Source organism: Lynx rufus, unplaced genomic scaffold (assembly GCF_022079265.1).
Source record: "Lynx rufus isolate CCGP_SWC_20201006 ecotype Redwood Valley unplaced genomic scaffold, mLynRuf1.p SCAF_11, whole genome shotgun sequence".
In the NCBI taxonomy this organism is placed as follows: Eukaryota; Metazoa; Chordata; class Mammalia; order Carnivora; family Felidae; genus Lynx; species Lynx rufus.
The window spans coordinates 53,268,457-53,288,503 of NW_025814825.1; the positions used below are offsets into that span (position 1 = coordinate 53,268,457).

General features: G+C 37.3%; 1 protein-coding gene across 2 annotated transcripts in view; it reads left to right on the plus strand.

Moving 5' to 3' along the window:
* ATRNL1 (attractin like 1) overlaps positions 1-20,047 on the plus strand; it is a 779,266-nt gene that overhangs the window by 9,954 nt on the left and 749,265 nt on the right. The window lies entirely within an intron of this gene.

Genomic DNA, 20,047 nt, shown 5'->3' on the forward strand with positions numbered 1-20,047 from the left:
AGATACTGCTTTGTAATTTTCTTTAATGGCTTTTCTTATGATAATGGTAGCCCTATAAAATTAATTAGAAATTGCCCCCTCTTCTGTTTTCTGGAAGAATTTATGTAGGACTGGTATTACTTTTTTCTCAAATGTTGGTAAAATTCATCAGTGATGCCAGCTGGACCTGAGATTTTCTGTGGAAAGGCTTGCAACTATGATTTCAATTTTTTAAAGTTTATTTATTGATTTTTGAGAGAGAGAGAGAGAGAGAAGGGGGGAGGGACAGAGAGGGAGAGAGAATCCCAAGAAGGTTCAGCACTATCAGTCCAGAGCCTGTCTTAGGGCTTGAATTCGTGAACTGTCAGATCATGACCTGAGATGAAATCAAGAGTCGGATGCTTAACCGACTGAGCCACCCAGGCACCCCTGAATTGAGATTTTAAAATAGATGTAGGGACATTCATTTCATTGATTTCTTTTTGAATGAGTTTTAGTAGGTTGTCTTAGATGGACCATTTCATCTAAGTTTTCAAATTTGTGGGCTTAAAATTGTGTATAATACTCCCTTATTATCCTTTTAGAGTCTGTGGAGTCTTTAGTAATATTTCTTCTATTTCTGATACTGGTAGTTTACATTTTCTTTTTTCTTGCTTAGTCTGTCTATGTAACTATTGATGTTAATGATCTTTTCAAAGAATATGTTTGGTTTCATTGATTTCCACTATTTTTTTCTTTTGTTGTTGTTTTCACTTTCATTGAATGCTGTTTCCTTTGGTTTTAATTTGCTTTTCTTATTCTAATTTCCTAAGATGAAAAGCTTAGATTGTTAATTTGAAAGGTTTTTTCCCTTTCTAATAAAAGCATTTTAATGCTATATGTGTTCTTCTAAGCACTGCTTTAGCTGCATCTCACATATTGTTATGTAGTGCTTTTGTTTTATTCAGTTCAATATATTTTCCAGTTTTCCTTTAGACATCTTTTTTGGCTTATGTGAGCAATTTTTTAAATTTTCAGATATTTGAGGATTTATCAAAGGTTTTTCTGTTATTTATTTCTAGTTAAATTCCATTATGTTCAAAGAACATACCTTGTATGATATCAGTCCTTATAAATTTGTTAAGACTTGTGTCTGGAAAAAATATGGTGTATTGTGGTGAATATTAATATGTGCAGTTGAAAATAATTCTCTTGAGTGGAATGTTATAGAAATGTCAGTTGGGTCAAGTTGGTTGTTGATATTGTTTAGATATGTATATCCTTCCTAGATATTCTGTCTGGTTCTGTTGGTCACTGAAAGAAGAGTGTTGAAGTCTCCAACTGTAATTATGGATCTGTTTCCTTTCACTTCTGTTAGTTTTGTTTTTGTTTTGAAGCTTTTTTGGTGGGTGCATATACAATTAGAACTGCTATGTTTTTTTGGTGAACTGATCCATTCATCATAGTATCATTTCCTGCCTCTTTGGTAATTGTTTCTGCTTTGAAGTCTACTTTGATATTAATAGCCACTCTATTTTATATAAATATATATATATATATATATATATATATTTCAATCCAATCAAATAATCACTTTTTATGTCTTTGTATTGTTTTTCAGTGGTTATGCTAGTATGCTAGTGACTACAATATGCATACCTACCTTTTTGTAATCTATTCAGAGTTAGAATTATTTTACTTCAGGTAAAATTAAGTTTTAGAACTATGTTTGTCCACTTATCCATCCCCACTCACCTTTGCTATAATTGTCATATACATCAAATGTGCTTGTTTGGCAAACCTCATTAGATAAAATTGTAAATTTTGCTTTCAGCAATATACATATTATAAAGAACTTGAGGGGAAATGTTGTCCTTTATATTTTCTTGGACATCTGCTCGCTCTTTTGCTTTTTGCTTATCTCTAGATAGAAATTTCCTCTTAGGGTCATTTTCCTTTAGTATGAACCACTTTTCTTTTCTTTCTTTCTTTTCTTTTCTTTTTTCTTTTTCTTTTTCTTTTTTCTTGTTTGTATTTCTTTTCAAACATGACTGTTGCTGATGTATTTTCTTAAAAATTTTTTTGGGCTAAAATAATACCTTTATATTGACCCCTTTTGTGAGGGATGTTTTTGCAGGTATAGAATTCTAGGTGGTCAGTTCTTTCTTTTCAACATTTTATTTTTTATTTATTTTAAAGATTTTTTATTTTTAAGTAATGTCTACAGCTAACATGGGGCTCAAACTCACCACCCCGAGATCAAGAGTTGCACACTCTACTGACTGAGCCAGCCAAGCGCCCCTCTTTAAATACGTTGCTCAATTCTTTTCTGGCCTTCCATGTTTTCTGGTGGGAAGTCTGCAGTGGTTCTAATTGCTTTTGTTTTATGTATAATGTCATTTTTCTCTAGCTGCTTTCAAGATTTTTCTACATTTTTTGTTTTAAGTAGTTCAGATTATGATGTATCTCAATGTAGCTTTCTTTAAATTTACTGTGGGTAAATTTAAATTGCTTTAAATTTTCTTTAAAGCTTAAATTTCTTTACAGCTTCTTGAATTTATATTTATGTGTTTCACCAAAATGGGATTTTATTATTTTTTTTAATTTTTTTTTCAACGTTTATTTATTTTTTTGGGGACAGAGAGAGACAGAGCATGAACGGGGGAGGGGCAGAGAGAGAGGGAGACACAGAATCGGAAACAGGCTCCAGGCTCTGAGCCATCAGCCCAGAGCCTGACGCGGGGCTCGAACTCACGGACCGCGAGATCGTGACCTGGCTGAAGTCGGACGCTTAACCCACTGTGCCACCCAGGCGCCCCCAAAATGGGATTTTAAAAAATTATTTTTTTTAACATATTTTTTCAGTAATCTTGTTTCTTTTTCTGGGACCTCAGTGACACTAATGTTAGGTTTTTGATTTAGCTCCACAGTTTGTTGAGGTTCTGATTTTTTTTTTAACTTTTCTCTTTTTTCAGATTGTATTATTTCTTTTGAACTATTATTAACTTCACTGACTGTTGCTTCTCTCATCTCCATTTTGCTTTTGAACCCATCCAGTCACTTTTAAAAATTTAAGATGTATTTTTCAGTCTTAGCATTTCCATTTTGTTCTTTTTTATGATTTATATTTCCCTGTTGAGAATTTTTCTCTTTTCATTTTATTTTAGTGTCCTTACTTTTGCCTTGTGGAGTCTAGTTATAATAGTTAATGTCTGTCTGATGATGCAAATGTTTGGATCGTCTCAGGATTGACATCCATTCTCTTTTCCCTTGAGAATTGTTTACATTTTCCTAGTTCTTTGCATGCTCAGTGATTTTTGGATTTATTCTTGGCATCCTGAATATTATGTTGTATAGGTTATGGATCTTGTTATGTTCTGGGGAATGTTGATTTATTGATCTATTTACTTGTTAATTTTATTTAGTAAGCCATAAGGTTCTAATAGCTAATTCTTTGTCATGCATTCTGAGGGCAGTCATTCTAATCTCAGTTCTGTTTTCAAAGCTTTTGGATCTGAATGTACACATGGCATTCATGGATTAGTCTGAGACTTGTGCAGTGTTTTAAGTTTTAATTCAGTTCTGAGAAACTTTAGTAAGCTGCTGTTGGGTCTGTTCCTCATATGAGCTGCTCAGATTAAGCCTGAATCTTGTGTGGGTTCATACACAGAATTAGGGTATTTCTGTCTTCAGCTTTCTCTTCCTTGTGACAGCTTCCATACTCTGGTTTGCAGGGGCACCACCCAGTCATTCTTGCTGGTAAGACAGTTTATTAAAAAAAAATTTTTTTTATATTTATTTATTTTTGAGAGACAGACAGAACACAAGTGGGGGGTGGGGGATGGTGGGCAGAGAGAGACACACACACAGAATTGGAAGCAGGCTCCAGGCTCTGAGCTATCAGCACAGAGCCCGACGTGGGGCTCAAACTCACAAACTGTGAGATCATGACCTGAGCCAAAGTCGGATATCCAATCGACTGAGCCACCCAGGTGCCGCAAAGACAGTTTTTTCTGTAAGTCCATCTGTACACGTATGTGATGCTGCCATTCTCAAGCTTTGTCATCCTTTTCATCTCTATGGCCATTGTTTTAGTTAAATCCTGAATTTTTCTCTACTGGGTTGTTACGGTAGCTCTTTAACTGATCTCTTTGCTTCTAATTTTTCCCTTGCTAATCTCTTCTTTATTGCTGCAGAGTTTGCTTTATAGAACACAAATTTGGTCATATCTCTTTTTTGAGAGCTAAAGTATTTAAAACAGTGACTCTAAGGTTTCTGATGAGGAATCTGTTGTCATTCAAATGGTTGTTCTGCAGCTAATGTGTAATTTTCCTCTGGCTTTCTTTTTTCCTCTTCAGTTTTCGGAAATTTGATTATGATGTGTATGGGTATCAAATTTCTTAAGTTTATCTTGTTATTTGCTCTGCTTCTTGCTCTGTATCTTTATATATTTTTCAGAATTTGTAAAATTTTTGTTATCATTTCTTCAAGTATTTTTTTCATTTTCACACTCTTTCTTCTTTCCTGTGACGCCAAAGAAACAGATGTTACATCTTTTCTTATTGACTTCTTGGTCACTGAAGTTCTGTTCAGACTGTTTCCTTTCTGTTCAGGTTGGATAACTTTTATTTATCTATACGTTCCCTGATTGTTTCCTCTATCCTCTTCATTCTGCTGTTGGGCCCATCTTGTGAGTTGGTATAGAAAGTTTCATTTATTATATTTTCTTTTTCTAAAAATTTATTTATTTATTTTGAGAGAACATGCACAAGCAGGGGAAGGGCAAGGAGAGAGAGACAGAATCCCAAGCAGGCTTCGTGCCATCAGTGCAGAGCCAAATGCAGGGCTTGATCTCAGGAACTGTGAGATCATGACCTGAGCTGAAATCAAGAGTTGGACACTTAACTGACTGAGTCACCCAGGGGCTGCACCCCCCCCCCCCGCCCCCAACGATTACATTTTCCATTTCATTCTTTATGTCTTCTGTTTCTTTGCTTGAGACTTTTATTTTTATATTTGTTTTGAAAGTGTCTGCAGCTGCTTGTGCCATTTTTCTGATACCTGCTTTAAGATTCTTCACAGACAATTTTCAGCATCTTTGCCATATCAGTGATGGTACCTCTGATCATATTTTTCTCAAATGAGTTGAGATTTTTTTGTTTCTTGGTATGGCAAGTAATTTTGGATTATATCCTGGATATTTTGAGTATTGTGCATGAGATTCTGCATACACTAAATGTTATGTTGTAGGAGGCTGTCAACTTGTTTTGGTTCAGCATACATGACATTCACTTTTTATTATTTATATAACAATTATTGAGTTGTAACTTATATGCCATACTATTCATATTTTTAAATGGTTCATTTGTTTTTAGGATATTTGGAGAGTGATGCAACCATTACCATTATCTAATTTTAGAACTTTTTTATATCACCCCCTAAAGAAACCCCATTTTCATCAGCACTCACTCCATATTTCCCCTTCCTGCCAACTCCACTAATCTGGATAGCCACTAATTTACTTTCTGTCTCTGTGAACTTGCCTACTGTGGACATGTTGTATAAATGGAATCAATGTAGTGATTCCAGTCTTTTGTCACGGGCTTTTTTCACTTAGCATGTTTTGAAGTTTCATTCATGTAGCATGTGTCTATTTTTTTTATTGCTGAATAATACTCCATTCTATTGACATTCTACATTTTGTTAATCCAGTCATCAGTTGTTGGACATTTGAGTTGTTTCTACCTTTTGACCATTATGAATAATGCTGCCATGAATTTTTTGTACCAATTTTTTGTGTGGACATGTGTTTTTATTTCTCTTGAGTATGTACCTAGGAGTGTGATGATCCATTTTTGTGCTGAGATTTGAATGCCAGTTTAGTTTCCAGAGCCTTGGTTGTACTATTCTGTTCTGCCTTACTCATCTGCTGCCATTCCGAGATACGGATGATATTCCATACCACGGTTAAATTCTAAAAGTTTTTGTTTTGTTGATTCAGATCTGTTTCACGTATGGGCTGCCTGAGGGTGTACCCAGGACTTCATACAGAAGATTTGAAAGATCTCCTTTTTCACCATCTTCATCTTTGTAATCTGTTTCTGTTTTCTAGTTAGGAGGGTGGGGGGTGCCGACTCTGCCAGCATTTGCTTAGTGCAGGGCGGGGATGGTCCAAACTCCAGTGATGAGGTGCAGGGGTGCTGCCTCTTTGCTGGTATTGGTTTAGTGCAGGGCAGGTCTCACTGAAGGGACCCCACCTCCGCTTTCTCTCCCAGTGGGGAGGGGAAGGTACTTACTATTTTTATAGGTAAAATATAAGCGTGTTTTTTTAAAAAAAGCACTGTGTAAATTAGAAACATTCAAGTTGATTCTCTGTGTCCATAAAAAAACAGAACATTTAAGAGCATTTTCCATGTCTTGATATGTTAAGTTTAATGTCAGGCTTCATTTGGACTTTTTGACAATATAATTATGCTAATAATGAATTTTTCCAAGAGAATTCAATATATTGTTTTATTTCATATAAGAATAATATTGACAGCAATTAAACTAGCATTTCAAGCTTAAATTATGAGTTTAGGGGAAAAGTACTATAATGTGATGGAAAACCTTTATATGTATGTATATATGTATACGTGTGTGTGTGTGTGTGTGTTATGGCTGATGAAAATCCTGTGAGGTAGATACTGCTGTTCTCATTTTACAGTGGGAACAGAGAATGAAAGACCTGAAGTAGTTATGTATGCAAAGTCTGATAGCTACTAAGTGACAGGTGAATTGCCAAATCATGTCTGTCTGGCTCTTTATCCATATCAAGTCATCTTTTACAATTCAGTAAGTTTCTCCTTAATTATAAACTCATGATCTTCTGAATTTCTGGGTAGCATAGCGGTTGCCTAAGATCATGAGTGGTACCAAACTGATAATGTGTTTGAGACCTATTTCTGCCAGTGTGCCATGAAATTTACATGGATTTGTCTTGCTGCTTTACTGAACACTTGATAAATTTTACGTCATTGCGTTTTTAAAACAATTTTGTGAAATAAGTAGTATTGTTATAACTGTTTTACACACAAGGAAACTGAGGCTTAGGGAGGTTGAGTTACATACTCTTTACAGGACCAAGTTGAGATTCTTGTAGCTTTTCTAAAGTTTTGCCTATTTCTTTCAGTTTCTCAGTCATGTCTTTTTCCTTTTTCAGTGAAAAGAGAATGTTATACATAGTTCTTAACTTGTTCTTTACAAAGTTAATATGAATGGGTGTGTTTTATAGTAGACAGGGATGGCAAAAGAAAAGTCTAAGCTTGTCAAACAGTTCTCTATGATGGAATAATATTTTGTCTCCAAGCTTGTTGATTATTTGAATGTGTATAGTAATAGGAACTTTTGATGTCTGGTTCTCAGATGGGCTGTGAGTGGTTGGTGAATCCTCAGATTTTTATACAAAATATTATTTATATGAATTTTTGTAGTCAGGGTGTGGTTAGCTTTTACAAGATTCTCAAAAGTGATCTCAGATCTCAAAATGGTAAGAATCACTATTATAGGAAAGAAACTCAAATAATGCTGTATATGTACAATTTAAAAAGTATTTTTTTCAACTTGTGGAATGATCTCAAAAGCAGTTTTTAAATTTATTTTTTACAATAACTTAGGAAGATTATAGAAGGATAAAAAATTCTTCCTACTTTTAATTGCTCATATCTAAGTATTTACATGTCTATCACACATAGACACGTATAGGCACTATGTTCATGTATGTTTATATACATATATACACCTGACATATTTCTGTAGATATATATCAGAGTGCTGGAGAGCGCTGTCTTCTTCCCCGCTCTATGTGTGTTTTATCACTTTACACATTTATTTGCTATTTGTGTATTGTCTTTCCTCTTTTTGTAATCATGTCCACTATGGAAGTTACTAGCCACATATAGCCATTAGTTAAAATTAAATTTTAAAGGTTCAGTTCCTTTGTTGCACTGACTATATTTCAAGTGCTCGATAGCCACATGTGCTGAGTGGCTACTGTGTTGAATGGTAAATATGTAGAATTTTTCTATCATTGCAGGAAGTCCTGCTGGACAGCGTTGTCCTGGAATGTAAGGTCCAGAAGGGCAGAGACAGAATTTTCCCTGTGTTTTTTTCACTTTTTATATTAACAGCTTTATCAAGATATAACTTATATACTACAAACTTTGCCAGTTTAAAGTACATGATTTAATGGTTTTTAAACTATACTTACAGTTGTGAAACTACAATAGTAATTTTAGAACATTTTATTATTCCATAAAATAAACCTGTACCCAAGAGCAGTCACTCCCCATTCTCTTCCCCACTCCCCAGCACTAGATCACCACTAATCTACTTTCTAGGAACCTTTTCAGTTCACTGTTTTATCCCCCATGCCAAGAATATTGCCACATTCAATAAATAGTTTTGAATCAGTGAATGACTATGTGTATATATTTTTCTTCAGTCCACTTGGGGAGAAAGTCAAACGATGTAAATAAATTTTTATCTGTGACTTAAAAAAATAATTTCCAGGGTGTCTTATGTAGTCAGGATTAAATCCAACTAATCTTAAACTTTGGATGTATAAAAATTAACTTTCATAATGAGGTTTCTGAGGTATTTAACCATCGTGAGTTATGAAAGCAGTTATGTTTCCAAAAATTTAATAATATAGGAAGTTTGGTAGGCATAATTTTAAGATGACCTTTGCCCCCTGGTGTTACTGTCACGATTTATGTTATATGGCAAAGGGAGATTATTTGAGTAGTTTTAATCAAGTCACATGAACCCCTTAAAAGCAGTTTTCTCAGGTTGCTGGTAGAAGGGGAAGTCAAAGATTGGAGGCACAAGGACGATTTGACATACCCTTCTGGTTGGAAGATGGAGGGGACCATGTCTAAATGACTGGAGAGGAGTCTCTAGGAGCTAAGAGTACCCCCTGGCCAATAGTTGTCAAGGAAATGGGAATCTCAGCCCTATAACCTCAAGGAACTGAATTCTGTCAACAAGCCGAATGCATTTAGAAGTGGATTCTTTTCAAAAACTTCCAGATAAGAGCCCAGCTCAGCTAGTATTCATGTGAGTCAACAGGGGCTTCTGACCTGTGAAGTAATAAATGGATGTTTTTGAGGTTTCTAAGTTTGTGGTAATTTGTTAACACAGCAATTAAAAAAAATTCAGAAACATATTTAGCAACAAATCATTGAAAAAGGTATTCTGGTTGAGTTTCAATTAATCATAGTATTCAGTTAACCAGAAAATTTAATTAATTCCTTAAGTATGGTGGTCTATTGAGTTTTATTATTTTTAACAACAATAATAATGCAGGTTGATTCATACTTTGTGTACTTCCCTTTCCTCCTTGTCTTTGGTCTGCCATGAATGATGGGAATTAACACTCTGAATGGTTGACGTAAGTACTAATTAATATTTGGATCCTTGAAAAGAAGATGCTGTGAAATTTTAGCTGTCTGATCCACTTGGCTCTATTTGACCTACACGATTCTATTCATACCATTCATTTCATTCTGAAATACTACTTGAGCCAATAGTAAGAAAATACTATTTTACCTTTACCTCAACCATATACTACCTAAAAGTGAATAGGAAAAATATAGACAGCTTAAGATTTCAGAATAATTAGCAGATGTGAAGTCAGTTTAGCCAGAAGGGTAAGAGGTTGTCCTTATTATAGATAGTAGATGAATCTGAAAAGAATAATACTATGTGGAAGAGACTATGACTAAAAAATGCTTGCACAGTATAGTCATCTCAGTGACTTAAGGCAGTGCTGAGGAAAAATGCATTGATGAGCTAGAATTCTCATATTTGGGAATATAATTATTAAAATTTTAGAGTTCAGAATTTGTTGAGAGATAGGCTGAAAAGTCAGATGGATAATGGTTAAAATATCAGCTTTATCAGTGCAGATATGGAGAACATGAATTTCATGTATGGCCATAATGGATTATCTAATAGTTCACTTCAAAATTAAATTTACCCACAGGCAGAGTTCAGCAACTGAGGGTCCATGTTTCTGGGCAAGACCCTTATGTTGCACGGAAGAAAGTAGGCATAATGCACCCTCTCAGCCTGGAGTTGACTCAGCCTTTCATACTCAGTTTTTTCTCCTTACTTTTCCAGTCAGAAGCCACGTCTTCTCCACTGAGGAGGAAGGAAGGAGTGAGGTGTGGGCAGAGAGGCCAGGAGTTTCACTCTAATTAAAATCCCTCCGCATGGAAACATGAGGAGTGAATAATACATTCTCTCTCTTACAATCAGTAGAAAATAAATGAGTACAACTGAATCAGATCTTCTCAAAAATGAAGTATCTTGCCTGGTAACTTAATTTCTTGTTCTCATTTGTGTAGCTTCCATGCTCAGTATGCATGAAGTCAACTTGACATTAGCCATATTTAACATGGCCAGAAATCTTGAAGTAAATGCCTAATTATAGTATTTGGCCCACAGATGTTTAAGTATTTGAATGAAAGACTTTTGAGTACCCAGAATGGCTTCTGTCAATTCCAGTACAACTTATCTACAGATGAGTATTGACACACAATAGCTAAAAGGTTAAAACACTGAAAGCTATTTTGATGTGGTCTTAGTAAGATTCATCCTAAAGGCACTGTTTTGCCTTGGCAACTATTTGAATCCTGGTTGAGACTGGGAAAGATTTGCAATGGGAATACAGTTATTTTGAAGGATCATAGTAAAAGGTTTTATTTGCTGGAGGAGACATGGTGATGGTCTTAACAGTGGCATTCTACCAGAAGTCAATTATTTTTCACCTCAAATCATGCAGAGAGTGTATTATGGGTAGTTCTGTCCTATCAGATGTGAGAGCTAAGCACATCTAAGATATACTGTTTGTTATCACTGAGGCCAGTCTGTAGAGGAATTTTAGTTAGTGCGTGCTGATGCCAGTCAACTATTATAGTTGGCTTGGTTAGTGCACTTCTATGGTGGAATACTTATGTGGCCAGAATACGGTTTATTCAAATCAGCGTTCTCTAAAGTGGGGTGGTCTCTAAGACGACTTACTGGAGTGTGGGAAGAAAATATTAGGACTTCTAATAGTGTTATTTTTAATTTCGAGTTTTAAAATTTATACTTTATAGTACACGATATTTTAAATCGTACGTGTTTATTTAAATGTAAATATACATATATTTGAGTTATGTAATAAAAATTTTTACTGACAAGGGAGCATGTAATTAAGGTATGAAGACTACTGCTCTAGCAGATGAGGTCACCTGCCTTTTTATTAGGAGTCAGGTGGATGGAGAATACAGACTTAAGAGTGGAGGGCGCACAGTGCACTGGTGAGGAAACTACAACACATGCAAGCTCAGCTGTGTAATACAATAATGTATCACCATGCGGAAAGGAAAAGAGCTAATACCAATGAATATAACCTAGAAGTACTCTTCATTTTGTTTAAAACATTGTTTTTCAATTCTTTTTTTCATGTTTATTTATTTTGAGAGAGAGTGTGCACGAGTGGGGCAGGGGCAGAGAGAGAAGGTGTGAATGAGCTTATTTTGAGAGAGAGTGTGCACGAGTGGGGCAGGGGCAGAGAGAGAAGGTGTGAATGAGCAGGAGTGGGGGTGGAGAGGGGCAGAGGGACAGAGAGAGAACGTGCCAAGCAGGCTTTGTGCTGTCAGCACAGAGCCCAGTGTGGGGCTCAATCTCACAAACAGTGAGATTAAAAAGCCACCAGGAGCCCACTCTTCATTTTGCTTAAAAAGGAATTAATAAACTGTTAAACGGTATTTTAACTAAAAACATTGTTTTATAAAAAACTTCCAGGGGTGCCTGGGTGGCTCAGTTAAGTGTTGGACTCTTGATTTCGCCTCAGGTCATGATCTCACAGTTTGTGGGATCGGGCCCCATGTTAGGCTCTGTGCTGTGATAGTGTGGAGCCTGCTTGGGATTCTCTCTCTCCCTCTCTCTCTCTGCTCCTCCCACACTCACTCATGTTCTCTCTGTCTCAAAGTAAACAAACACAGAAATATAAAAAAACTAAAAAAGAATGGCTTGCAAAGGTGACTCTGCATATAGACTCCCCAAGTGTATTTGACTATTCCTTATTCCTTTAGTGGTTGTTGCCAGCACTAAAACCATTTTTTTTAATTAAACAGGATTTATTGTCTCAGAGACTTTGTAGTATTACAACTACTGAATTTCTCTTATTTTTATAATGTTTTGATCAAATTTTGTATTCACAGCCAGGATAGAGGACAATAATTCCAATGGATTCAATTTTAGTTTTGTTTAATGTTTGTTGGTGCTGGCTTTCCTGCACTCAGTAGTGGGCATTCCTGTATTTTAAATAGCACAGCATGTTTATTTGATCAGGGACTCTAGATTGGGCAGTTGTAGCTAGATGAGACATTTGAAGGCATATGGGCATGTGACAGGCATCTAGACCGATATTGGCAATCTTTTTTCTGTAAAAGGCCAGATAATAGATATTTTAGGCTTTGCAGGCTAGATGGTTTCTGTTGCCACTACTCAACCCTGCTCTTGCAACATGTTAGCAGTCTTAGACATATGTGAGCAAATGGGTGTAGCTGAATTCCAGTAAATCTTCACTTACACAAACAGGCAATAGGCCAGTAGTGTGTGGGGCTCTGATCTAGATTAACATGTCAGTATGGCACTCAATTCATGCCACAAAGTTTTAAAAAATAAGTTAGTTGTTTGAAACTTAGAATGTATTGTAGAAACATTAGAAATAGCAAGTTCAGTGTCTGTTTCCATGGGGACAATTTCTGCTAACCTCTGTTAGCCTCTGTGAATGGCCATACTTTATTTCTTTGCATGCTTGGTAATTTTTTATTATTGTAATGTGATAATTTTGGAAATTTGTAAATTTGAAAATTGTAATTTGATAACTTTGGTAATTTTTTATTATTGTAATGTGATAATTCTGGAAATCAGAGTCTTCTCTCTCAGGATTTGTTTTTTCTTTTGCTTATGTGGGTTGTAGTTAGGGATTTTTCTAAACTACTTCTGTAATGACTGTATTCTTTGTTGGGTATGCTTTCTAAAGATTTTGTTCTTTTAGTTTGTGGTCATCCAGTGACAAAGATTTCCCTGAATGCATGAAGCCAAAGGCAAAATAAATAACTCTCCTAGTCTTTGCAGATTAACTCTTGTGGGGTATTCCTCCAGTGCTTAGCTCCATTGTTTATGCCTCTGCCTTAGCCTTCATTTCCTTCTGGCTTTCAGTCTAAAAAGTAGCCAGAGGTGATAATGTAGAGTCTTCTTAGGTCTTTTTTGAGCATGTAGTTTTCCCTGGGGATGCATGTGGCTTCCCAGATTCCCGTTTAGGCCCACATACTGGGTAGTTTTTCAATATCCTAATTGTTCAAAGAATCTCTCTCCAGATTTTCCTTCCAGGCTCTTTGTAGATCTGTTGTTTGCTTCCTCTGTAAACTTTTGCCTAATGCAGCAGGGGTTGTCATATTTGCCTTTCAGTGTTTTTGAGGATTGCCTTCTGTATAGCTGTCTTTTTGTTTTTGTTTGTTTTGCTCTGAAAGGGTTTCATGCTAGGCATGGGATGATTTTCATACTGTATCAGCAAATGATTTTGTGAATTAAATGCAAAAATGTTAGGTAAACTTAGCTGCTCAAGGGAAAAATGCAATTAAATTTATACTTTCTCTCCTTGAACCAATCATAGTAACTGTTAAGTCTATCCTCTCTATTGTTATACCACTGTCATCTGGATCACCCTGTACAGTCTCAGCATCAGACATTCCCCACTGATTCACTGAATGACTTTCAGCTCCCCAACATAGCAGTGCTGTTTCATGAGCCTCCAAATTTTTACACATGCTTCTGTTGGCAGTACTGTTAAATTTATTCTTACTATATAGTGCTAGATTAAATTTGGTCATATTTTGTTTGGGTTTTTTGCAGGAAGGATATTTGTAATTTTAATTTCTTCTTCTGTTGGTTTTGTCAAGTTGTACTATTTAAGGAATTATTCCTTTCATCTAAAATGTTAAATGTATTGGTAGGAGTTGTTCTTAACGTCTTATTTATTTAGTAGCATCAGTGGTGATGTTTCTCTTTTCCTTTTTGATCATGTAATTCATATTTTTTTCTTGGTAACTTTTGCTAGGGGGTTATTAATTTTATTAGCCTTCATGAAGCCAGCTTTTAGTTATGTTAATTTTCTTTATTATATGACTTTTCTATTTAAGAGATTTCTGTTATTATTCTCCTCTTCATATTTCCTTTTCTTTTTTCTTTTCTTTTCTTTTTTGTTCTTTCTTTCTCCCTCCCTCTTCCCTTCCCTTCCCTTCCCTTCCCTCCCCTCCCCTTCCCCTCCCTTCCCTTCCCTTCCTTCCCCTCCCCCTCCCCTCCCCCTCTCCCTCCCCCTCCCCCTCCCCTCCCCTCCCCTCCCCTCCCCTTCCCCTCCCTTCCCTTCCCTTCCCTTCCCCTCCCTTCCCCTCCCTTCCCCTCCCTTCCCTTCCCTTCCCTTCCCTTCCCTTCCCTTCCCTTCCCTTCCCTTCCCTTCCCTTCCCTTCCCTTCCCCTCCCCTCCCCTCCCCTCCCCTCCCCTTCCCTCCCCTTTCTTTTCCTTTCTTTTCCTTTCCTGTTTATTTATCTTTGAAGGAGAGAGAGAGCCAGAACATGAGCTGGGAGGGGCAGAGAGAGAGAGGGAGACACAGAATCCAAAGTGGGCTCCAGGCTCTGAGCTGTGAGCACAGAGCCTGACTCGGGGCTCAAACTCACAAGCAGTGAGATTATGACCTGAGCCCAAGTTGGAGACTTAACCAACTGAACCGTACTTCATACTTTCTTTTGGTTTAATTTACAGTTCTTTTTCTAGCTTCTTGAGCTGTGTAACCTTGGATAATTGATTTTCAGTTTTCTAATATGCACATCAAGAGCTAAAATTTCTCTCTAAATGCTGGCTTAGCTTCATCTCATAAAATTTGATATGTTGTGGTTTTAATATTATTCACTTAAAAATATTTTCTAATTGTCTTGTTGACTGAGAGGCCTGTTACTTAATTTGCAACTATTTGGGGATTTTAAATTTATCTTTTTTGTGTGTGGTCACTCTATGGGACTGCTGCTAATTTTATGGTTTTTGGATGCGTGATTACTGTAGCCAGTTGTTATTGATTAAATTGATTTAATTCAATTCTGGTGTTACTTGTTGGCATGGCTTAAGAACAAGTGGTCATACGAAGAAGGTGGGAATTTATTTTTCTTACTGTCAACTCTGGCTTTGGAAGGATTTTTGCAGGCTCAAGGTTCTCATGCGCATCTACCCATATGACACCTTCCCAGGTCTTAGGGTTTTACTTCCTCTTAGGGGCACTCTCCTAACACTGGAGTTTTGCCATGGCAGCGAATTAGACTTTTCTGTAATTCTGCTCTCTGTAAATCAGATCTCACAATCTGATCCTGGGCCTGCTTTTCAGCTTGATCTTCTTTCTGGCTTCAGGAGTAGAAATTGCCTTTAAATATGAGAGTCTCCTGGCTTTTACACTCTACCTAAAGCTGGATTGGTGGATGATGAACTGAGCCTTACCCGGTGCTGGGAAAACTGTTCATTGCCAGGTGTCTCACTAGAGGCACTCTGCTGCAATTGACTTCCTTTCGCACATCAGTGACCTTTTATAGCAGTCATCTAATGCCACAGTCCTTGTGATTACCCTTGCTACTGTACTTCTCAAATATTAGAGCTGTTGCATTAGCCTGTTGTCAGTGCATAACCTTCCAGTGAACAAGTGGAAGTCTTAGTCATTGTGATGCTGTAGCTTGCCAGGAGTTGTTGCTACTCTACCATCTGCCCATCCAACCCCAGAATCCGGTCCCGAAGATCTGCTTCCTGGTGGTAACTGTTAGTTTGGTCACCCTCCCCTCCACCACCCTGAAGCAGAAGTATCTGCTTTTACACTGAGAATCAAGCACATGTAGTATACTTGGGAGATGCAGGGGTGTTGACGGAGTAGTATAGAGGAGAAAAGTAGCCAGTCAGAAGTATGTTACCAAGCAGCTACCACAGTGGGTGACTAGCATTTAATCCCACAAGGAAGTACTGGGGGAGGGGGGAATGTCCTTCAGTATTATCCCAGCAAAGAGGTAAGGAAGCTTGGGGGTACCCTTACCAAATCATTCATTGGCTAGGGGCTACCCCTCGGAGGATGCTGATTTATAGATAGGCACTTTCAGCTCAGCATATGCAGAGGAAGTGTGGGTTCCAGCAGCCAGAGGGGAGCCTCCAGCAAAGAAGCAGGTGCTCATCTGAGGAAGTTAGGTTGGAATGTGTGGAAATAGTGAGGGGGTCTGAGAGGATATGGGGGTAGCACAGACACTGTCAGCTACTTCATAAGATGTGTCTGTTTTCAACTATGCAACGTAATGCCAACTGACTTTGTGCAATTGTAATTTATTCCCTTGACAACTCTTTTTTTTTTCCACATCTTTGCCAATATTTGGTATTATTCTTTTTAATGTCGGCCATTTTGTTGTGTGCATAGTGGTGTGATACTGGGATTTTATTTTGCCTATCCTTGATTATTTTGGGTCTAAATATTATTTTGGTTGATTGGTTTGGGTCTAATCAGAAAAGAGAATCACAGTAATTTTAACAGGAGAAGTTTAATGAAAAGAATATTTGACTGTAATAGGGATTGGAATAATGAGAGACTGGCTAGTAAGAAGTAATGGGAATTCCAGAGAATGTAGAAATAGCGGATAAAAGGAGCAGCCACTACTATTCTTATGGTTGATAAGGAACACTTAAGAGCACCCCAACTCCTGACCTGAGATCCAGACCTTGTTGGGGGGGCATGGCTGTGGCTCACTGAGTGGTGCAGTTGCTGTAATGCTGCCCTGGTAGAAATTATTTGTTATCTGCCCTTGGGAATTTGCTATGTTTATCTTATTGCAAGATGGGGTGTGCTGTTTATGGGGCGGTGTCTCAGTGAAGGCACTCTGCTGCAGAATTGTCTGAGGGGAGGTGCTGGGAGAGGCTGTTGGTGGCTGGGTTGCTGGCCATTGCATACTATAGGAGCCTAGTTCCGGAGAAACCAAGCTGCAGGAGCTTGGTGAGGAAGTACATTGGAACCACCAAGCAAAACTCTTTCCTCCTGCGATCTCTCTAGTGCACTCTGTTGACAAAGTATGCCAACTTAACATCATGCCATCTGACAAAGAAAAAATGTTTAAAGGACCCAGATCCATTTTCACATAGGCAGTGTGGATTTTGAGGTGAGAGGCAATGGATAATTGAACAGTCTACCCTTTGATTATTCATCTTCTTTATCCTTCCTTCCAAACATTGGGGCGCCTGGGTGGATCAGTCAGTTGCGCGTCCGACTTCGGCTCAGGTCAGGATCTCGCAGTTTGTGAGTTCGAGCCCTGCATCGGGCTCTGCTGACGGCTCAGAGCCTGGAGCCTGTTTCAGATTCTGTGTCTTCCTTTCTCTACCCCTTCCCCGCTCATGCTCTTTCTCTGTCTCTCAAAAATGAATAAATGTTAAAAAATTTTTTTTAAACATACATGAATTCTCCAACAACCAAGCAACACTGTATTTCTAAGAAGATACACGTCTTCAACTGAAGTTCTCACCCTTTGTTCCAAATGAGGAAATACACAGTTCCAAGAACCATTGTATCTATAATCTATGATTGGTTGTATTAATTACTCTTCATATCTGGTCATAGTCATACTGAATATGCCATTATCTAAAGTCTAAATTGTCAAGTTAACTTACAACTTGTATGTAAAATAAACATGGGAAGGAGAGAAGATCTGCACATGACAAGCAAATAGAAACTATGTAAAGCTGTTATGATCTTTGTTTCTATGATTTGTTACAAGATGATAATTGATATCTGTGGTTTTGTTCTTCTAGTCCTTATTTTTGTTTCCCCTGCTCTCACCTAGAATCTCAACATGTTGGGAGTTTCACCTGGTAGAATGACACAAAGCCAGTGGGTTGAATTCTCAGTCGTCCTGCTGTAGTTTAGATATTTTTTCTGGGCCTGTCTTGTAGATCTCTCACCCTGTTTTAGCTGTGTTTGAATGTGCTGTAAACCTGTGCATCAGAATTACTTTTTATAGTTTTCAATTAACTGCCAAAATTTTAAATCTTGTCCTTTTGTCTTTTTGAATTTGGTAAAGCGTATTTGTTTTATAGGACACATCTGATCATCTCTGTAATTGAAATATCTAGGGGCGCCTGTGGTGGCGCAGTCGGTGAAGCATCCGACTTAAGCCAGGTCATGATCTCGCGGTCCGTGAGTTCGAGCCCCGCGTCGGGCTCTGGGCTGATGGCTCAGAGCCTGGAGCCTGCTTTGGATTCTGTGTCTCCCTCTCTCTCTGCCCCTCCCCCGTTCATGCTCTGTCTCTCTCTGTCCCCAAAATAAATAAACGTTGAAAAAAAAAATTAAAAAAAAAGAAATATCTTCGGGTCTCTTCCTGTTGTCTGTTGGTTCTTATTTTGCTGTCTTGCATCTTCATATGTCGTATTATCTTTAATCATGCTGGACATTTTATTTGAAAAATTATTGGAAGGAATAATGTGAGGCCTAGAATAATGTTACCTTTCTTTGGAGAGTAATTTTGTATCTTCTGTTAGGAGCTTTGACATACTGGCAGTTCCAGTATCACCTGAAGCCAATTGTAAGTCTTGGGGTTTTCTAACACCCAGTTGACTCATAGCTAGGCTGCAGTCCATGTTGTGGCTGGTTTATTTCTGATACACTCTTACCCTAGTAACAGGTCATTGTGTCTCAATTCCAAGTGCCATATTGTTTGAGCCTCTACCTTTTGTGAGCCTTTGCCTTCAATTTTATCTCCCTCCCTCTATCAGGCTGCCAAAAGCACTCAACGTCCTGATGCTGTCTTCTTGATAGACAAGTCTCTCCAGAGCAAAAACAGCTCTGAATGCTTGCCTCCTTTTAAAGAATTTGCAACTTTTGGGTCTTGGGTTGGTAGATGCTACCATTTTGCTACTTATAAGACGCTTTTAAGATTTTAAAATTATTCCTTAGCTTTTTAAAGCTGTTTACAATACAGGGTTTGTCTGAATTACCTTATCTGGTATTGTTGAAAGTGAAAATTAGGACAAGTTTTTTAACCTGTTCTTTAAATTGTGCCTCAGTTTTCTCATCTGTAGTATGGGATTAATAATTACAACCTCATAAGGTTTTTGAGATTTTTAAATGAGGTAGCACATTAGGCACTTACAGTAGATCCTGACACATGGAAATGTGTCAATAAATGGCTCAATTTATTATTACATTAATTTGAGAATATTGGAATTTGTTCTTGAAAACCTTTTCCAAGTATAAAATAGCCCCTTTATTACCTAAAGTAATTTGCAGGGATTATGAAAGACTTACAAATAACATTCTTTTTTGACTGACATTTCTGTCAACCATGATTTAGGTAAATGAAGCTTTTTGTTTTTGTTTTTGTTTTTGTTTTTTCCCCTAGTGTATTTGAGACTTTATACTATAAGGAGAATTTAATTTATCTAAAACTAGATAATGACCCTGAGATCTATGTGCATATGTGTATATTATGTGTGATATATGTGTTTATGTATAAGTGATAAAGACTGATAAGCCCTTGTGTGTATATGTATATGTTTGTATATATAAATATATAAAGGCTAAATGGGAACATATCTTAATTATTTAAAATATGGTCTTTTGTGGGTGAAACAATTGGATTGGAGCTAAGGAGGTACCAATGAAGTAGAACTGAGATCTTGTTTTAAATATTTTTAAATTCTGAAAACTGAAATTTTTCTTAAAAAAATTAAAAAAAATTTTTGGACAGAGAGTATGAATTGGGGAAAGAGGCAGAGGCAGAGAAGGACAGAGGGAGAGAGAGTGAGAATCTTAGGCAGGCTCCATGCTTGGTGTGGAGCCCAACATGGGTCTCCGTCCCACGACCCTGGGACCATGACTTGAGCTGAAATCAAGAGTTGGGACACTCAGCCCCCTGAGCCACCCAGGCGCCCCGAAAATGGACATGTTTCTAATGGTCTTTTTCTTTTTTATGTTTTAAATAGAGGATAATTA